The sequence below is a fragment of the Scyliorhinus torazame genome, chromosome 2 (assembly GCF_047496885.1).
Source record: "Scyliorhinus torazame isolate Kashiwa2021f chromosome 2, sScyTor2.1, whole genome shotgun sequence".
NCBI lineage: Eukaryota > Metazoa > Chordata > Chondrichthyes > Carcharhiniformes > Scyliorhinidae > Scyliorhinus > Scyliorhinus torazame.
In genome coordinates, this window is record NC_092708.1 from 362,606,180 (window position 1) to 362,623,404 (window position 17,225).

Sequence of the window (17,225 nt, forward strand, 5' to 3'; positions counted from 1 at the left end):
ACCCTCCAGGAACTTGCTGCCACGCTACATACAAAAGTTCTGCATTCCCAAAAAGGCAATTTATGTTATGAACAAGGTAATGTGAGAGCCAAGTCCTGAATGAAAATGAATTCTGGATTCTGGATTTGTTTATTGTCACGTGTACCGAGGTACAGTGAAAAATATTTTTCTGCGAGCAGCTCAACAGAACATTAAGTACATGAAAAGAAATGGAAATAAAAGAAAATACTTAATAAGGCAACACAAGGTACACAATGTAACTACGTAAGCACCGGCATCGGCTGAAGCATACAGGGTGTAGTGTTAATGAGGTCAGTCCATAAGAGGGTCGTTTAGGAGTCTGGTGACAGCGGGGAAGAAGCTGTTTTTGAGTCTGTTCGTGCATGTTCTCAGACTTCTGTATCTCCTGCCCGATGGAAGAAGTTGGAAGAGTGAGTAAGCCGGGTGGGAGGAGTCTTTGATTATGCTGCCCGCTTTCCCCAGGCAGCTGGAGGTAAATCCGCCCTTTATTATTGATGATTATAATGGAGATGAAAAATTATCAGCAAAAGCTCCTCTGTGAATGTGCAAATAACAACTTTCAAAACTTTAGCAAAACAAAACTGTCAAGCTGCTTCACAGGAGCATTATCAAACAAAAATTTTCACCAATCCATGTGAGAAGATATTAGGACAGGTCCCTGGAAGCTTGGACAAAGTGCAAAGTTTAAAGAGTGGCTTAAAGATAGGGGGTGGGTAGAAAGGTTCAGTTAGGGAATTCCTGACCAATGACAGCTGTGAGCAAAAAGCTAGGCAGATATTACTTTCAAATAATCGAATCTGACTCACGGTGGAACATTTCTACAGTGAGAGTTTAGTCAATTAATTTGAGCTCACATATGTTAGGAAGGTGACTTGCTTGTAGCCTCAGGCCATTTGTGGTCTTCAGGACAAAGCTGAGCAGCATATCTGGTATATGGAATCTCTTTTGGGACAACAAATGCTCATCTGTGGCTCTTAAAACACTAGTGTAGAGTAAAGAATGAACTCTAGTTCTTGGCAGCCTGGTGATCCTTTAATTACTGATATAATCTGAGTGAACTGTTGGCTTCCCACATAAACAGTCCACTTAAAGAGAAAAGAGTCATTTTCATGTCAGCCAGCATTGTGGATTCCATTCACATCAAATAAATCAAGTCAGAGTAATTAAGACAGAGAGTGAGGTGTTTAGCCCATCAAATCTGCAAGCGCTCTGTAGAGAAATCCAATCAGTCCCATCTCTCCCATTATTTCCTGTTGGTCCTGAAACTTTATTTGCCTCCAGTGCCTATCCGAATTCCTTTTGAAATCATTCTTCATCTTCACTTCCACCACCCTCCTATAATGTGGAGATGCCGGTGTTCGAACAAGACCTCTTCACCGCACAGGACCTTCAACTGACGCTATACACCAGATACATCAATGACGTTTTTTCCTTTGGACCCATGGAGAGGAATCACTGAAACGACTTCAAAATGACATCAATAAGTTCCATTCCACCATCGACTCACCATGGACTGCTCTCCAGAATCTGTTGCAGTCTTGGACACATGCATCTCCATCAAGGACGGCCACCTCAGCACTTTGCTTTATCGCAAGCCCACGGATAATCTCACAACGCTCCACTTCTCCAGCATCCACCCAAAACACATTTAAAGAAGCCATCCCCTGTGGACAAGCCCTCCGTATACACAGGATCTGCTCAGACGAGGAGGAACGTAACCGACCTCTATAGATGCTGAAAGACGCCCTCGTAAGAACAGGATATGACTTATTGATCAACAGTTCCAACGCTTCACAGCAAAAAAAACCACACCGACCTCCTCAGAAGACAAACACGGGATACAACCGATAGAGTACCCTTCGTTGTTTAGTACTTCCCCGGAGCGGAGAAACTACGACATGTTCTTCGGAGCCTTCAACACATCATCGATGAAGATTAACATCTTGCCGATGCCATCCCCACACCCTCACTACTTGCCTTCAAACAACCGCCCAACCTCAAACAGACCATTATTTACAGCAAACTACCCAGCTTTCAGGAGAGCAACGAACACGACACGACACAACCCTGCCATGGCAACCTTTGCACGATGTGCTTGATCATTGACATGGATATCACCATTACACATGAACACCACCCACTAGGTACGCGGTATATACTCGTGTGACTCAACCAACGTTGGCTACCTCGTACGCTGCAGGAAAGGATGTCCCAAGGCTTGGTACATTGGCGAGACCATGCAGACGCTGCGACGTTGGATGAATGGCCAGCGCGCGACAATGAGCGGGCAGAAATGTTCTCTTCCAGTCAGGGAACACTTCAGTCAAGGGCATTCAGCCTCTGATCTTCAGGTAAGCGTTCTCCAAGGCGGCCTTCAGGACGCATGACAACGCAGATTAGCCAAGCAGAAACTGATAACCAAGTTCGGCACGCATGACTACGGTCTCAACCGGGATCTTGGATTCATGTCTCACTACATTTAACCGCCCCCCCCCCCCCCCATCTGGCCTGGGCTTGTGAAATCCGACCAACTGTCCTGGCTTGGGACAATTCACACCTCTTTAATCTGTGATTATCCCTCTCTCCAGTTGCACCGTCTTGACCTGTAAAGACTTAATTACCTACAAAGACTCGCATTCAAAGTATCATCTTGCATCATTGACTTTGTCCATAAATGCCGTGTTTGTGTAACCCACCTTTTCACTCACCTGATGAAGGAGCTGCGCTCCAAAAGCTCGTAATTCCAAATAAACCTGTTGGACTTTAACCTTCCTGAAGTGTGGTGACAGAACTGGATGCAATGATCTAGTTGTGGTCTAATCGGAACTTTCTACAAGTTTAGAATAACTTCCCTACCCTAGTGCTCAACACCTCTAAGCATGAATCCCTAGGTCCTATATGCTTTGATAGCTACTCTCTCAATATATTCTGCCACCATCAAAGATTTATGCACATGATCCCTCTGCCCAATAAGAATTGCGCTATTTAGTCCCTCCCTTTCCCGTATGCCACTATGCATCCCCTCTCATTTCCCTGTATTAAATTCCAGTTACCACTTGTCTGCCTAGTCTGCAAGGCAATCTGGGTATGTTTGCCCTGCTCTAGTTGATTGGTAACATCGTGATTCTCTGCCACACATTTGGTATGAACAACAAATTTTTAGCTGTTTGGAAGTTCAGAACTAGTATTTCTGAAAGAAGAAACATACTGATTATTGATTACTGATTTATTGTCACATGTACCGAAGTACAGTGAAAAGTATTTTTCTGCGGCCGAGGGAACGTACACAGTACGTACGTAGTAGACAACAGAATAATCAACAGAGAACATTGACAAATGGTACATCGACAAACAGTGATTGGTTACAGTGCGGAGGTTAAAGGCAGAGTGCTAGCCTGGAGTCCGGTTTTCTCTTCAAGGTTAAACCGCAACTGAAGATAAAACTCAAAGGCTGTAAAATTTAAACAGCTCAAGTCTCGGTCATGTGACACGATGGTTTCAGGGCAAGATATTCAGTTAGCGAGGTCGCTGGTCAAAACCTATTGTGCTTTGAGCAGGTAACTGTCGAACCATTCGTGCAAAGTTGGAGATGAGTCACAAATAGCTCTGCCTTTGTCCATAGCTGGCTGGTACTTGTCTACTATCCTTCGTTGGCTTGGCCAGATTCCATGCAAGGAGTGTAACATTCCAGGGTTTTGATGCATTAGCCTTGTCCATTTTTAAACTGCTCAGAAACCTCCAGAACTATTATCATGTGGTCTGCTGTGGCCATTTTGTCAGTCCATTTTAAAAAGATGTTAGAAAGTAGCCAGGGTGACATGGATATATATTTTCCTTCATGTCTTCGAATCATAACAAGCACCAGGCATGGCCAACATGGCACACAGCACAGGACTGCACTCTAAACAGGAGGCAGCATTTAAAAAAAAAAAAAAAAAAAAATTTGAAGTACATAATTCTTTTTTTTCCCAATTAAGAGGAAGTTTAGCATGGCCAATTCACCTACTCTGCACATCTTTTCAGGTTGTGGGGGTGAGACCCACGCAGACACGGGGAGAACATGCAAACTCCACACGAACTGCGACCCGGGGCTCGGATCGAACCCAGGTCCTTGGTGCCGTGAGAAGGCAGTGCCAATCACTGTGCCACTGTGCTGCCCCCGACAGGGAGGCAGCATGCAACAGACAGAGCTAAGTGATCACACAACCAATGGATCAGATCAATGATCTGCAGTTATGGCACATCCAGTTGTGAATGGATAATTCGGTAACTAATCAGAGAAGGTGACTCTGTGAACATCCCCATCCTCAATGATGGAACAACTCACCACGTTTGTGAAAATGGCAAGGCTGAAGAATTTACAACCATGTTCAGCCAGTGATCTATCTTGGGCCCCTTTTGAGGAATTCAGCATCACATATGTCAGTCTTGAGCCAACTTAATGTCAGATAGCCAAGGCTGTGGGCCCCGATAATATCCTGGCATTGGAGCTGAAAACCTGTATTCCAGAACTACCCACTCCACAGCCAACTTGTTCCAGTATGGCTACAACATTGGCGTCTAACCGAAAACATTGATAATTGTCCATGTACGTCCTGTCCATAAAAATGAAGACATATTCAATCCAGCCAATTGCCACCCAACCGATCTACTCTCAATCATCAGCAAAGTTATGTCAGCTGTGACTGACAGGGCTAGCAAGCAGCACTTAGAAATATCCTGTAGGACTTCCGGTTGCGGCTGTGCAGAGCTCCCGTGATTACGGACTTTCGGGCTCGCTAGAGGAGCCCCAACGGAATTTGTTTTGCAGACAACCCGTGGGGAAGAGAGGAGAGAGGTCCCCTACTTTATGGACCGGACCCGAAGTGCAACGGCCAAAAATGCGGCATGGGAGCAGCGGGAGAAGCGAGGGAAAAAAAGCAAAATGGCGGCGGCCGGGGACAAAGAGGAGATGCAGGAATTCATCAAGCGCTGCTTCGAGGAGCTGCGTAAGGAGATGCTGGCGCTTTTGCTGGCGGTAATTGAAGGACTAGGGATAACCCAGAAGGCTCACGAGGTGAAGATCCAGGAGGTCCAGAAGTGAGTGAGTGAGAATGAGGACGAGCTCTTGGGCCTGGCGGAGAGAGTGGAGCGGCACGAGGCGCTGCACAAGACGTGGGCGGGAAGACTCGAAGACCTGGAGAACAGATCAAGGAGAAACAACGTGAGGATCCTGGGTCTCCCAGAAGGAGTGGAGGGGGCCGATGCCGCGGCATACGCGGGCACGATGATCGGGGCGATGATGGGCGCGGAGGCCCCTTCGAGGGAGCTGGACGGGGCGCACCGGGTGCTGGCGAGGAAGCCCAAGGCAACTGAGCCGCCAAGGGCGATGGTGGTGAGATTTCACCGGTTTACGGACAGAGAGAGGGTCCTGAAATGGGCCAAGAAGGAGCGGAGCAGCAAGTGGGACAATGCAGAGATCCGAATATACCCGGACTGGAGCACGGAGGTTGCCAAGCGGAGAGCGGGTTTCAACCGGGCCAAAGCGTGCTGCATCGGAAAGGAGTGAAATTTGGAATGCTGCAGTCAGCGCGACTGTGGGTTACATACAAGAACCAACATTACTACTTCGAAACGCCTGAAGAGGCGTGGACCTTTATACAAGCTGAAAAGTTGGACTCTAACTGAGGTTTGTGAGGGTGGGGGGTGTTTGAGGGTTGAAGTATGGTGGTTGTTGTATATAGGGGGTCAATCACGTGCAGGAAATGTTATATGGACTGAGGGAGAGAGACTAGGCCGCGACAAGAGCTGCGCCAGAGGGGGCGGGGCAGGCTTTGGAAAGCACGTTTTTTTTTTCCCGCGCGCAGGAAGAAAGGCGGGAAGGGGAACGAAGGATTGATTGGGAGACTCCCACACGGGGGGGGTCAAAGGGACGGCGGGGGAAGCCGGGGACAGCAGGTGTCAGCTGAGTTATGGGAGTGACATGGGGGGAGCAAAAAAGCTGGACAGGGGTCTAGCGGGGAGGGGGGGAAGGGGGGGAGGGGAAAGGGTTGCTGCTGCACTGGCTGAAAGGGAATGGGACACGGCTGGGGGACTGGAGGACGAGGGAGACGCGGACACGGGACTGGCCCAGAAAAGGAGATGGCTAGTCGGCCGGGGGGGGGGGGGGGGGGGGGGGGGGGGGGTCCGGTCCGGTCCGGCTGATAACGTGGAACGTGAGGGGCCTGAACGGCCCGATGAAGAGGGCTCGAGTGTTCGCGCACTTGAAGGGACTGAAGGCAGACGTGGCTATGCTCCAAGAGACACACCTGAAGGTGGCGGACCAGGTCAGGTTAAGAAGGGGATGGGTAGGACAGGTATTTCACTCGGGACTGGACGCGAAAAATAGAGGGGAGGCAATTTTGGTGGGAAAGCATATGTCATTTGAGGCCAAGACTATCGTAGTGGATAATGGAGGGAGATATGTGATGGTGAGCGGTAGGTTGCAAGGGACGTGGGTGGTGTTGGTAAATGTATACGCCCCGAACTGGGATAATGCTGGATTCATGAAGTGCATGTTGGGGCGCATTCCGGACCTGGAGGTAGGAGGCCTGATAATGGGAGGGGACTTCAATACAGTGCTGGACCCAGCACTGGACCGCTCCAAATCAAGGACTGGAAAGAGGCCGGCGGCGGCCAAGGTGCTCAGTGGGTTTATGGATCAGATGGGGGGAGTGGACCCATGGAGGTTTGCAAGACCGCAGGCCAGGGAATTTTCTTTCTTCTCCCACGTACACAAAGCCTACTCCCGGATAGATTTCTTTGTTCTGGGCAGGGCGCTCATTCTGAGGGTGGAGGGGACGGAATATTCGGCCATAGCCGTTTCGGACCACGCCCCGCACTGGGTGGAAATGGGGCTGGGAGAGGAGAGGGACCAACGCCCGCTGTGGTGGCTGGATGTGGGACTGCTGGCAGATGAGGTGGTGTGTGGGAAGGTGAAGGGGTGTACCCCATCAAAAGGTACTTGGAGGCCAACGACAACGGGGAGGTGCGAGTGGAGGTGGTATGGGAGGCGTTGAAGGCGGTGATCAGGGGAGAGCTAATCTCCATCAGGGCTCATAGGGAGAAGACCGAGGGCATGGAAAGGGAGAGGCTAGTGGGGGACATTTTGAGTGGACAGGAGATAAGCAGAGGCCCCGGAGGAAAGATTACTTGGGGAGAGAGACAACGGCTCCAGACGGAGTTTGACCTGTTGACCACGGGGAAGGCGGAGGCACAGTGGAGGAAGACGTAGGGGGCGACCTACGAGTACGGGGAAAAGGCTAGCCGGATGCTGGCACACCAGCTCCGTAAGAGGACGGCAGCGAGGGAAATAGGGGGAATCAAAGATTGAAGGGGAGCCACATTTCGGAGTGTAACGAAAATAAACAAGGTAGTCAAGGCCTTTTATGAAGAGTTGTACAGATCCCAGCCCCCAGGGGGGGGAAGAGGGGATGAGACGATTCCTAGACCAACTGAGGTTCCCGAGGGTGGAGGAGCAAGAGGTGGCTGGTTTTGGGGGCACCAATCGGGTGGGAGGAGCTGAGCAAGGATTTGGGGAGTATGCAGGCGGGGAAGGCCCCGGGGCCGGACGGGTTCCCGGTGGAGTTCTACAGAAAGTACGTAGACCTGTTGGCCCCGCTACTAGTGAGGACCTTTAACGAGGCAAGAGAGGTGGGGACAATTTCCTTGATTCTAAAGCGAGACAAGGACCCATTGCAATGTGGATCGTACAGGCCGATCTCGCTCCTCAATGTGGACGCTAAGTTATTGGCAAAAGTGCTGGCCACGAGGATTGAGGATTGTGTCCCGGGGGTGATTCATGAGGACCAGACGGGATTCGTAAAGGGCAGGCAACTAAACACCAATGTGCGGCGGCTCTTAAACGTGATAATGATGCCATCGGTGGAGGGAGAGGCGGAGATAGTGGCAGCTATGGACGTGGAAAAGGCCTTTGACCGATTAGAGTGGGAGTACCTCTGGGAGGTGTTGCATAGGCTTGGGTTCGGGGGAGGGTTTATCAGCTGGGTTAAGCTCCTTTACAGAGCCCCGGTGGCGAGTGTAGTGACGAACCGGCGGAGGTCGGAGTACCTTCGGCGGTACCGAGGAACGAGGCAGGGGTGCCCCCGTCCCCCCTGGTGTTTGCATTGGCGATCGAACCATTGGCCATATCACTGAGGGAGTCTAATAAATGGAGGGGGATGGTCCGAGGGGGAGAAGAGCATCGGGTGTCGCTATACGCGGATGACCTGTTGCTGTACGTGGCGGACCCAATGGAGGGGATGGTGGAGGTCATGCAGACACTTAGGGAGTTTGGGGAGTTCTCGGGCTATAACCTCAATTTAGGGAAGAGTGAGCTTTTTGTATTACAGGCAGGGGACCAAGAAAGAGGGATAGGGGACCTACCGCTGAGGAGAGCAGTGGGGAGTTTTCGGTATCTGGGGATCCAGATAGCCAGGAGTTGGGGGGCCTTACATAAACTGAATCTGACGAGGTTGGTGGACCAAATGGAGAAGGACTTCAAAAGATGGGACATGTTACCGCTCTCGCTGGCGGGTAGAGTACAGTCGGTCAAAATGGTGGTCCTTCCGAGGTTTTTGTTTGTGTTTCAGTGTCTTCCCATCGTGATCACAAAGGGCTTTTTCAAGAGAGTAGGTAGGAGTATTATGGGGTTTGTGTGGGCGAATAAGACCCCGAGGGTAAGGAGAGGGTTCCTAGAACGCAGCAGGGACCGAGGAGGGTTGGCACTGCCAAACCTAGGGAGCTACTACTGGGCAGCAAATGTGGTAATGATCCGCAAGTGGGTTATGGAGGGAGAAGGGGCGGCATGGAAGAGGATGGAGATGGTGTCCTGTAAAGGACGAGCTTGGGGTCGTTGGTGACGGCACCGCTGCCGTTCTCGCCAGCAAAGTATACCACGAGCCCGGTGGTGGCGGCAACGTGAAGGATCTGGGGCCAGTGGAGACGGCACAGGGGTGCAGTGGGAGCCTCGGTGTGGTCCCCGATCAAGGGTAACCACCGATTTGTCCCGGGGAAGCTGGACCGGGGGGTTCCAGGGCTGGCATTGGACGGGGATTAGAAGAATGGGGGACCTGTTCATTGACGGGACATTTGCGAGCCTAGGGGCACTGGAGGAGAAGTTTGAGCTACCCACGGGAAATGCATTTAGATATATGCAGGTGAGGGCTTTTGTGAGGTGACGGGTCAGGGAATTCCCATTGCTCTCGGCACAAGAAATGCAAGACAGGGTGATCTCGGGTGTATGGGTCGGGGAGGGCAAGGTTTCGGCAATACACCGAGATGAAGGAAGAGGGGGAAGAGCCAGCAAAAGAGTTGAAGGGTAAGTGGGAGGAGGAGCTGGGGGAGGAGATCGAGGAAGGTTTGTGGGCTGATACCCTGGGTAGGGTTAATTCCTCCTCCTCATGTGCCAGGCTCAGCCTGATACAATTTAAGGTGGTTCACAGAGCGCACTTGACGGGGGCGAGGTTGAGTAGGTTCTTTGGGGTAGAGGATAGATGTGAAAGATGTTCAGGGAGCCCGGCGAACCATGTCCCTATGTTTTGGTCATGCCCGGCACTGGAGGGGGTTCTGGAGAGGAGTGGCGAGAGCAATATCTCAGGTGGTGAAAGTCCACGTCAAGCCAAGCAGGGGGCTAGCAATATTTGGAGTAGTGGACGAGCCGGGAGTGCAGGAGGCGAAAGAGGCTGGCATTCTGGCCTTTGCGTCCCTAGTAGCCCCGGCGAAGGATCTTGCTAATGTGGAAGGAGGCGAAGCCCCCTAGCGTGGAGGCCTGGATAAACGACATGGCTGGGTTCATAAAGCTGGAGAGGATTAAGTTTGCCTTGAGAGGCTCTGCGCAGGGGTTCTACAGGCGGTGGCAACCGTTCCTAGACTACCTCGCGGAGCGTTAGAGGAAGGTCGGTCAGCAGCAGCAGCAACCCTGGGGAGTGGGGGGGGCGGGGAGGGGGGGGGGGGAATGGGGGATTGCTTGGGGGGGATGGAGGAGCAGGAGTTAACATGAAGGGTGGGGGAAACGTATGTGCGGGAGAGAGCCAGTGTATAAAGCTATGTAAATATACCATTTTGCCATGTATATATCTTGCTCAGTGCGATTTCGTGTTATTTTGTTACGGGGGGGGCGGGGGGGGGGGGGGGTTATTGTTTGTAAGGGGAAAAAATTGTGTTGGTAAAAAACTTTAATAAATATATTTTAAAAAAAACAAAAAAAAATCTCGAGTCATAGCTAGCACAAAGGAAGATGGCTGTGGTTCTTGGAGGCCAATCATCTCAGCCCCAAGACAGTGTTGCAGGAGTACCTCGGAGTAGTGTTCTGGGTCCAAACTCTTTTAGTTTATAAATGGCCTTCCCTATCATTTAAAAAAAATATATATATATTTGATTCAAATTTTTTTCGGTCAAACAAGAACAGTACAGGGTTTCCCCTTTTTACAACTTTAAAACAATATAAATAATAATGACCGTTTTTTAAAAACAAATAAATAATATATTAACTAAACGGCAACTGCCAACAACAAAATAATAACTCTCCAAGACAATAAAGTCACAAACAACTATAGGAAACCCCTGAGGGCCCGGAGGGCCTGCGTGGGCTCCCCCCCCCCCCCCCCCCCCCTGGGTTACTGCTGCTACCTTCTCCATTTCCCTTATCGTTCTGCGAGGTAGTCAAGGAACGGTTGCCACCGCCTGGTGAACCCTTGAGCCGAACCTCTTAGTGCGTACTTTATCCGCTCCAATTTTATAAACCCTGCCATGTCGTTTATCCAGGCCTCCACGCCCGGGGGTTTAGCTTCTTTCCGCATAAGTAGAATCCTTCACCGGGCTACTAGGGACGCAAAGGCCAAAACATCGGCCTCTCTCGCCTCCTGCACTCCCGGCTCATCTGCAACCCCAAATATAGCCAACCCCCAGCCTGGTTCGACCCGGACCCCCACCACCTTTGAAATCACTTTTGCCACACCCACCCAGAACCCATGCAATACCGGACATGACCAAAACATGTGGATGTGGTTCGCCGGGCTTCCCGCGCATCTCCCGCACCTATCCTCCACTCCAAAAAATCTACTCAGCCTTGCTCCCGTCATATGCGCCCTGTGTAGAACCTTGAATTGTATCAGGCTGAGCCTGGCACACGAGGACGAAGAGTTTACCCTACTTAGGGCATCTGCCCACAGCCCCTCCTCAACCTCTTCCCCCAGCTCCTCCTCCCATTTTCCCTTCAGCTCCTCTACCATCGTCTCCCCCTCATCTCTCATTTCCCTATATATATCTGACACCCTACCATCACCCACCCATGCCCCCAAAATCACTCTGTCCTGGATCTCTTGCGCCGGGAGCTGCGGAAATTCCCTCACCTGTTGCCTCACAAATGCCCTCACTTGCATATAGCGAAATGCATTCCCAGGTGGCAACCCATATTTTTCTGTCAGTGCTCCCAGGCTCGCGAACGTCCCGTCTAAGAACAAGTCCTTCAATTTCGCAATTCCTGCTCGCTGCCAAGATTTAAATCCCCCATCTATCCTTCCCGGGACGAACCTATGGTTGTTCCTTATCGGGGACCACATCGAGGCACCCGTCACTCCCTTATGTCGTCTCCACTGCCCCCAAATTTTTAGTGTTGCCACCATCACTGGATTTGTGGTGTACTTTTTCGGGGAGAACAGTAAAGGCGCCGTCACTAATGCTTGCAGGCAGGTTCCCCTACAGGATGCCATCTCTAGTCTTTTCCACGCTGCTCCCTCCCCTTCCCCCATCCACTTGCATACCATTGATATATTGGCGGCCCAATAATAGTCACTTAAGCTCGGCAGTGCCAGTCCCCCCCTATCCCTGCTACGCTGCAGAAACCCCCTCTTCATTCTTGGGGTCTTCCCAGCCCACACAAAGCTCGTAACGCTCTTATCCACTTTTTTGAAAAAAGCCTTGGTAATCATCACAGGGAGGCACTGGAACACAAAAAGAAATCGCGGAAGGACCACCATTTTGACTGCCTGCACCCTGCCCGCCAGTGACAGGGGCACCATGTCCCATCTCCTAAAATCCTCTTCCATCTGCTCCACCAATCTTCCTAAATTAAGCTTATGCAAGGTTCCCCAGTTCCTGGCTATCTGGATCCCTAGGTACCGAAAATCCCTTGTTACTCTCCTCAGCGGCAAATCATCTATTCCCCTGCTCTGTTCCCCAGGGTGCATCACAAACAGCTCACTCTTCCCCATATTCAGTTTATATCCCGAAAATTCCCCAAACTCCTTGAGTGTCTGCATTATCTCTGGCATCCCCTCCACTGGGTCCGCAACATACAACAATAAATCATCCGCGTATAATGACACCCGGTGCTCTTCTCCCCTAAGTACTCCCCTCCACTTCCTGGAGCCCCTCAGCGCTATGGCCAGTGGCTCAATTGCCAACGCAAACAATTTCGGGGACAGGGGACACCCCTGTCTTGTCCCTCTATATAGACGGAAGTAGTCAGATCTCTGCCTGTTTGTGATCACACTTGCCACCGGGACCCTATATAAGAGCTGAACCCACCCAATAAACCCCTCTCCAAATCCAAATCTCCTCAACACTTCCCACAGGTAATCCCACTCCACTCTATCAAATGCTTTCTCAGCATCCATCGCCACCACTATCTCCGCCTCTCCCTCCGGCGGGGACATCATCATCACACCCAGCAGCCTCCGTATATTAGTGTTCAACTGTCTCCCCTTAACAAACCCAGTTTGATCCTCGTGAACCACCCCTGGAACATAATCCTCGATCCTCGTCGCCACCACCTTGGCCAAGAGCTTGGCATCTACATTCAGAAGGGCGATAGGCCTGTAAGACCCGCACTGCAGCGTGTCTTTGTCCCTCTTCAGGAGCAACGATATCATCGCCTCCGACATCGTCGGGGGCAACGTCCCCCCCTTCCCTGGCCTCGTTAAAGGTTCTCGTCAGAAGCGGGGCTAGTAGGTCCATGTATTTCCTATAAAATTCCACCGGGAACCCATCTGGTCCCGGGGCCTTCCCTGCCTGCATGCTCCCAATCCCTTTTACCACCTCCTCCACCTCAATCTGTGCTCCCAATCCTGTCCTCTCCTGCTCCTCCACCTTCGGGAATTCCAGCTGATCCAGGAAGTGCATCATTCCCTCCTTCCCTTCCGGGGGTTGAGCCTTATACAGCCTCTCATAAAATGCCTTAAACACCCCGTTCACCCTCTCTGCTCCCCGTTCCATCTCGCCCTCCTCATCCCTCACCCCACCTATCTCCCTCGCCGCCCCTCTCTTCCTCAATTGTTGGGCCAGTAACCGGCTCGCCTTCTCTCCGTACTCATACTGTACTCCCTGTGCCTTCCTCCATTGTGCCTCTGCTCTGCCCGTGGTCAGCAAGTCAAATTCCGTATGCAACCTTCGTCTTTCCCTGTACAGTCCCTCATCCGGAGCCTCTGCATATTGCCTATCCACCCTCAAAATTTCTCTCAACAATCGCTCCCTCTCTTTACTCTCTTGTTTCCCCTTATGGGCCTTTATGGAAATCAGTTCCCCTCTGACCACCGCCTTCAGTGCCTCCCAGACCACTCCCACCTGAACCTCTCCATCATCGTTAATCTCCAGGTACCTTTTGATACATCCCCTCACCCTTACACACACCCCCTCATCCGCCAACAGTCCCATATCTAATCTCCAGAGTGGGTGCCGTTCCTTTTCCTCTCCTACCAGATCTACCCAATGTGGGGCATAGTCCGAGATGGCTATGGCCGAATACTCCGCCCTGTCACCTTCGGGATCAGTGCCCTTCCCAGGACAAAGAAGTCTATCTGAGAATACACCTTGTGGACATGGGAGAAGAAGGAAAACTCCCTACTCCTGGGCCTAGTGAATCTCCAGGGGTCTACTCCTCCCATCTGCTCCATGAAGTCCTTAAGCACCTTGGCCGCTGCCGGCCTCCTCCCGGTCCTAGACCTGGACCGGTCCACCCCTGGATCCTGCACCGTGTTGAAATCTCCCCCCATTACCAACTTTCCTGCCTCCAGGTCCGGGATACGCCCCAGCATACGTTTCATGAAGTTTGCATCATCCCAGTTCGGGGCATATACGTTCACCAGAACCACTGCTTCCCCTTGTAATCTGCCACTCACCATCACGTATCTACCCCCACTGTCCGCTACTATGGTCCTTGCCTCAAACACTACCCGTTTCCCCACTAATATAGCCACCCCTCTATTTTTCGCATCCAAGCCCGAATGAAATATCTGTCCCACCCATCCTTTACGTAATCTGACCTGATCCGCCAGTTTCAGATGTGTCTCCTGTAGCATGACCACATCTGCCTTTAATTTCTTTAGGTGCGCGAGTACCCTTGCCCTCTTAATCGGCCCATTCAGCCCTCTCACATTCCACGTGATCAACCGGGCCGGGGGGCTCTTTTACCCCCCCCCCCCCCCCCCCCCCCACCCCCCCATGTCGACTAGCCATCCCCTTTTTTAGACCAGCTCCTCACCCGGTTCCCACACTCCCGTTTGTCCCCCCGACGGTGTCCTCCCGTCCCGACCACCCCGCCCCATAACAGCTCCCCCTTTCCCTTAGCAGCAGCAACCCAGTTAACCCCCCCCCCCTCCGCTAGATCCCTTTCTAGCATAATTGCTCCCCCCATGTTACTCCCAGAAGTCAGCAAACTCTGGCTGACCTCGGCTTCCCCCATTTATCCTTGGCCCCCCATTGTGTAAGGCCCCCTCCTTCCTGCACTCCCTTTCCCGCCGCAATTACCATAGCGCGGGAACAAAGCCCCCGTTTCCCACTCGGCCCCGCCCCTAATGGCGCAGCTCCCTCTCTCCTTCCCCCTCTCCTTCCCCACCGGCGCCCACAGTTCACCATACCCCCCCCCCCCCCCCAACGAGGGGAATAGAGAAAATTTCCCCCCCCTTCCCCCTTCCCCATCCCATACAATCCCCCCCACTACTTTATTACAGAAACTCCTTCTCTCTCCAGTCTAGTCCAACTTCTCCTCTACAATAAATGTCCGCGCCTCTTCTGCCGTCTCGAAGTAGTGATGTTTCCCTTGGTGTGTAACCCATAGTCTCGCTGGCTGCAGCATTCCAAATTTAACTTTCTTTCTATGTAGCACCGCCTTGGCCCGATTGAAACTCGCCCTCCTTCTCGCCACCTCCGCACTCCAATCCTGGTACACGCGGATCACCGCATTCTCACACCTGCAGCTCCATGTCTTTTTCGCCCATCTCAGGACCATCTCCCTGTCCTTATAGCGGTGAAACCTCACCACTATGGCTCGAGGTATTTCTCCTGCCTTTGGTCTTCGCGCAAGGACTCGGTATGCTCCCTCTATTTCCAAGGGGTCCGTTGGGGCCTCCGGTCCCATTAACGAGTGAAGCAATGTGCTCACATATGCCCCGACGTCCGCCCCTTCTGCACCTTCGGGAAGACCCAAAACTCTTAAGTTCTTCCTCCTCGAGTTATTCTCCAGGGCTTCCAGCCTCTCTACACACCTTTTATGCAGTGCCTCGTGCGTCTCTGTCTTCACCACCAGGCCCTGTATTTCATCCTCATTCTCAGCAGCCTTTGCCTTCACATCACGAAGCTCCAACTCCTGGGTCTTCTGTGCCTCCTTTAGCCCTTCAATCGCCTGTAGCATCGGGGCCAACACCTCCTTCTTCAGCTCCTCCACACAACGCCGCAGGAACTCTTGCTGTTCCGGGCCCCACACCGAACGGCCTCCTCCGCCGCCATCTTGCTTCGTGCTTCCCTTCCTTGCCGCTGCTCCTGAGGATCCTCTGCAATCCAGCCACTACTCTCTTCTTTCTCCATATATATCCGGGGGGATTCCCTTCTATTTCACCGCACAATGGTTTTAGCCGTCAAAAATTGCCGTTGGGGCTCCTAATAAGAGCCCAAAAGTCCGTTCCAACGGGAGGTGCCGAAACGTGCGACTCAGCTGGTCATCGCCGCACCCGGAAGTCGGCCTTCCCTATCATAAGATAAGAAGTGGGGATGCATGCTGCTGATGATTAGTGTACAGTATCATTCACAGTTCCCTAGATAATGAAGCAATCCGCTTGCAACAATACAACTTTAACTGCAAAAGCAAGTAAGAGACTGGGAATTCTATGGCAAGTAGCTGACCTGACTGCCCAAAGTCTGTCCACAATCTACGAGTCTGGAGTCTCTACTTGACTGGATGAGTGCACTCTAATGCCTATAGCTCAACACCTTCCAGTACAAAGCAAATATTGCAGGTTTTGAAAATCCAAATATAAAAACTGAAAATACTGGAAATACTCAGGTGAGGTGAGTTACAGAATTCCAAGCTTCTGCTGACTTGCTCTTGTAGCTACAGTATTTATATGACTGGTCTCATTAAGTTTATGTCAATGGTACCCCAGGATGCTGATGCTGAAGGGAGGAGTGGTTGGGGAGGGGTTAGGGGCGGTGCTGGTTATCTAACGAGAGGAAGTGAAAAATGAAGGTCGTCATAGTCCCCGAGGACCATTAGCTGCTCTCGCATTTTAGAGAGAGCTGACTGGTAGTGATTTAACCTGCAAGCCACCACATCTCACGGATAACCTCAGCCGGTATGGGAATTGAACCCACGCTGTTGGATTTGTTTTGCATCACGAACCAGCCGTCCAGCCAACTGGGCTAACCGACCGATGATGTCGCTAGAGAGTTAGCAGTAGTGAAATTGGGGCAAAGCCTTGTATGTGTTTAAACATAAGAAAACTGGAAGTACTAGGTTTGGAAATGACTGTTGGTTTGCATGGGTGATATGTGAGTGATTGGTGCAGGATAGGATGCAGGCAGTAATTGAGCTGAAGTTTATAGAATATGGAGGATAGTGGTTGGCTAGAAGCAAACATTCGTACTGTGAAGGCCAAATTACAGTTGCATCAACTACAGATTGGCAGGAGTGGAGGTGGGAAATGTTAGGGAGGCGGAATTGTGCAGTCTTTGTAATGAAGTGTGTGCATTGGGTCAGAAACTCCGCTTGGGTGATCATCTCCCTGGACGCAGAAAAGGCCTTTGACAGAATCGAATGGAGCTACCTCTGCGAGGTACTGGAACGGTTTGGGCTAGGAGCAGGATTCACCGCCTGGGTGAGGCTCCTGTACAACGCTCCCAAAGCGAGTGTCTGAATCATGGAATCATAGAATTTACAGTACAGAAGGAGGCCATTCGGCCCATCGAGTCTGCAA

The 17,225-nt window shown here is 51.5% G+C and overlaps 1 protein-coding gene across 5 annotated transcripts in view; it reads left to right on the forward strand.

Moving 5' to 3' along the window:
- The window catches only part of ppp4r4 (protein phosphatase 4, regulatory subunit 4), a 248,522-nt gene that overhangs the window by 85,162 nt on the left and 146,135 nt on the right, over nt 1-17,225 (forward strand). The gene's annotated exons all lie outside the window — the stretch shown is intronic.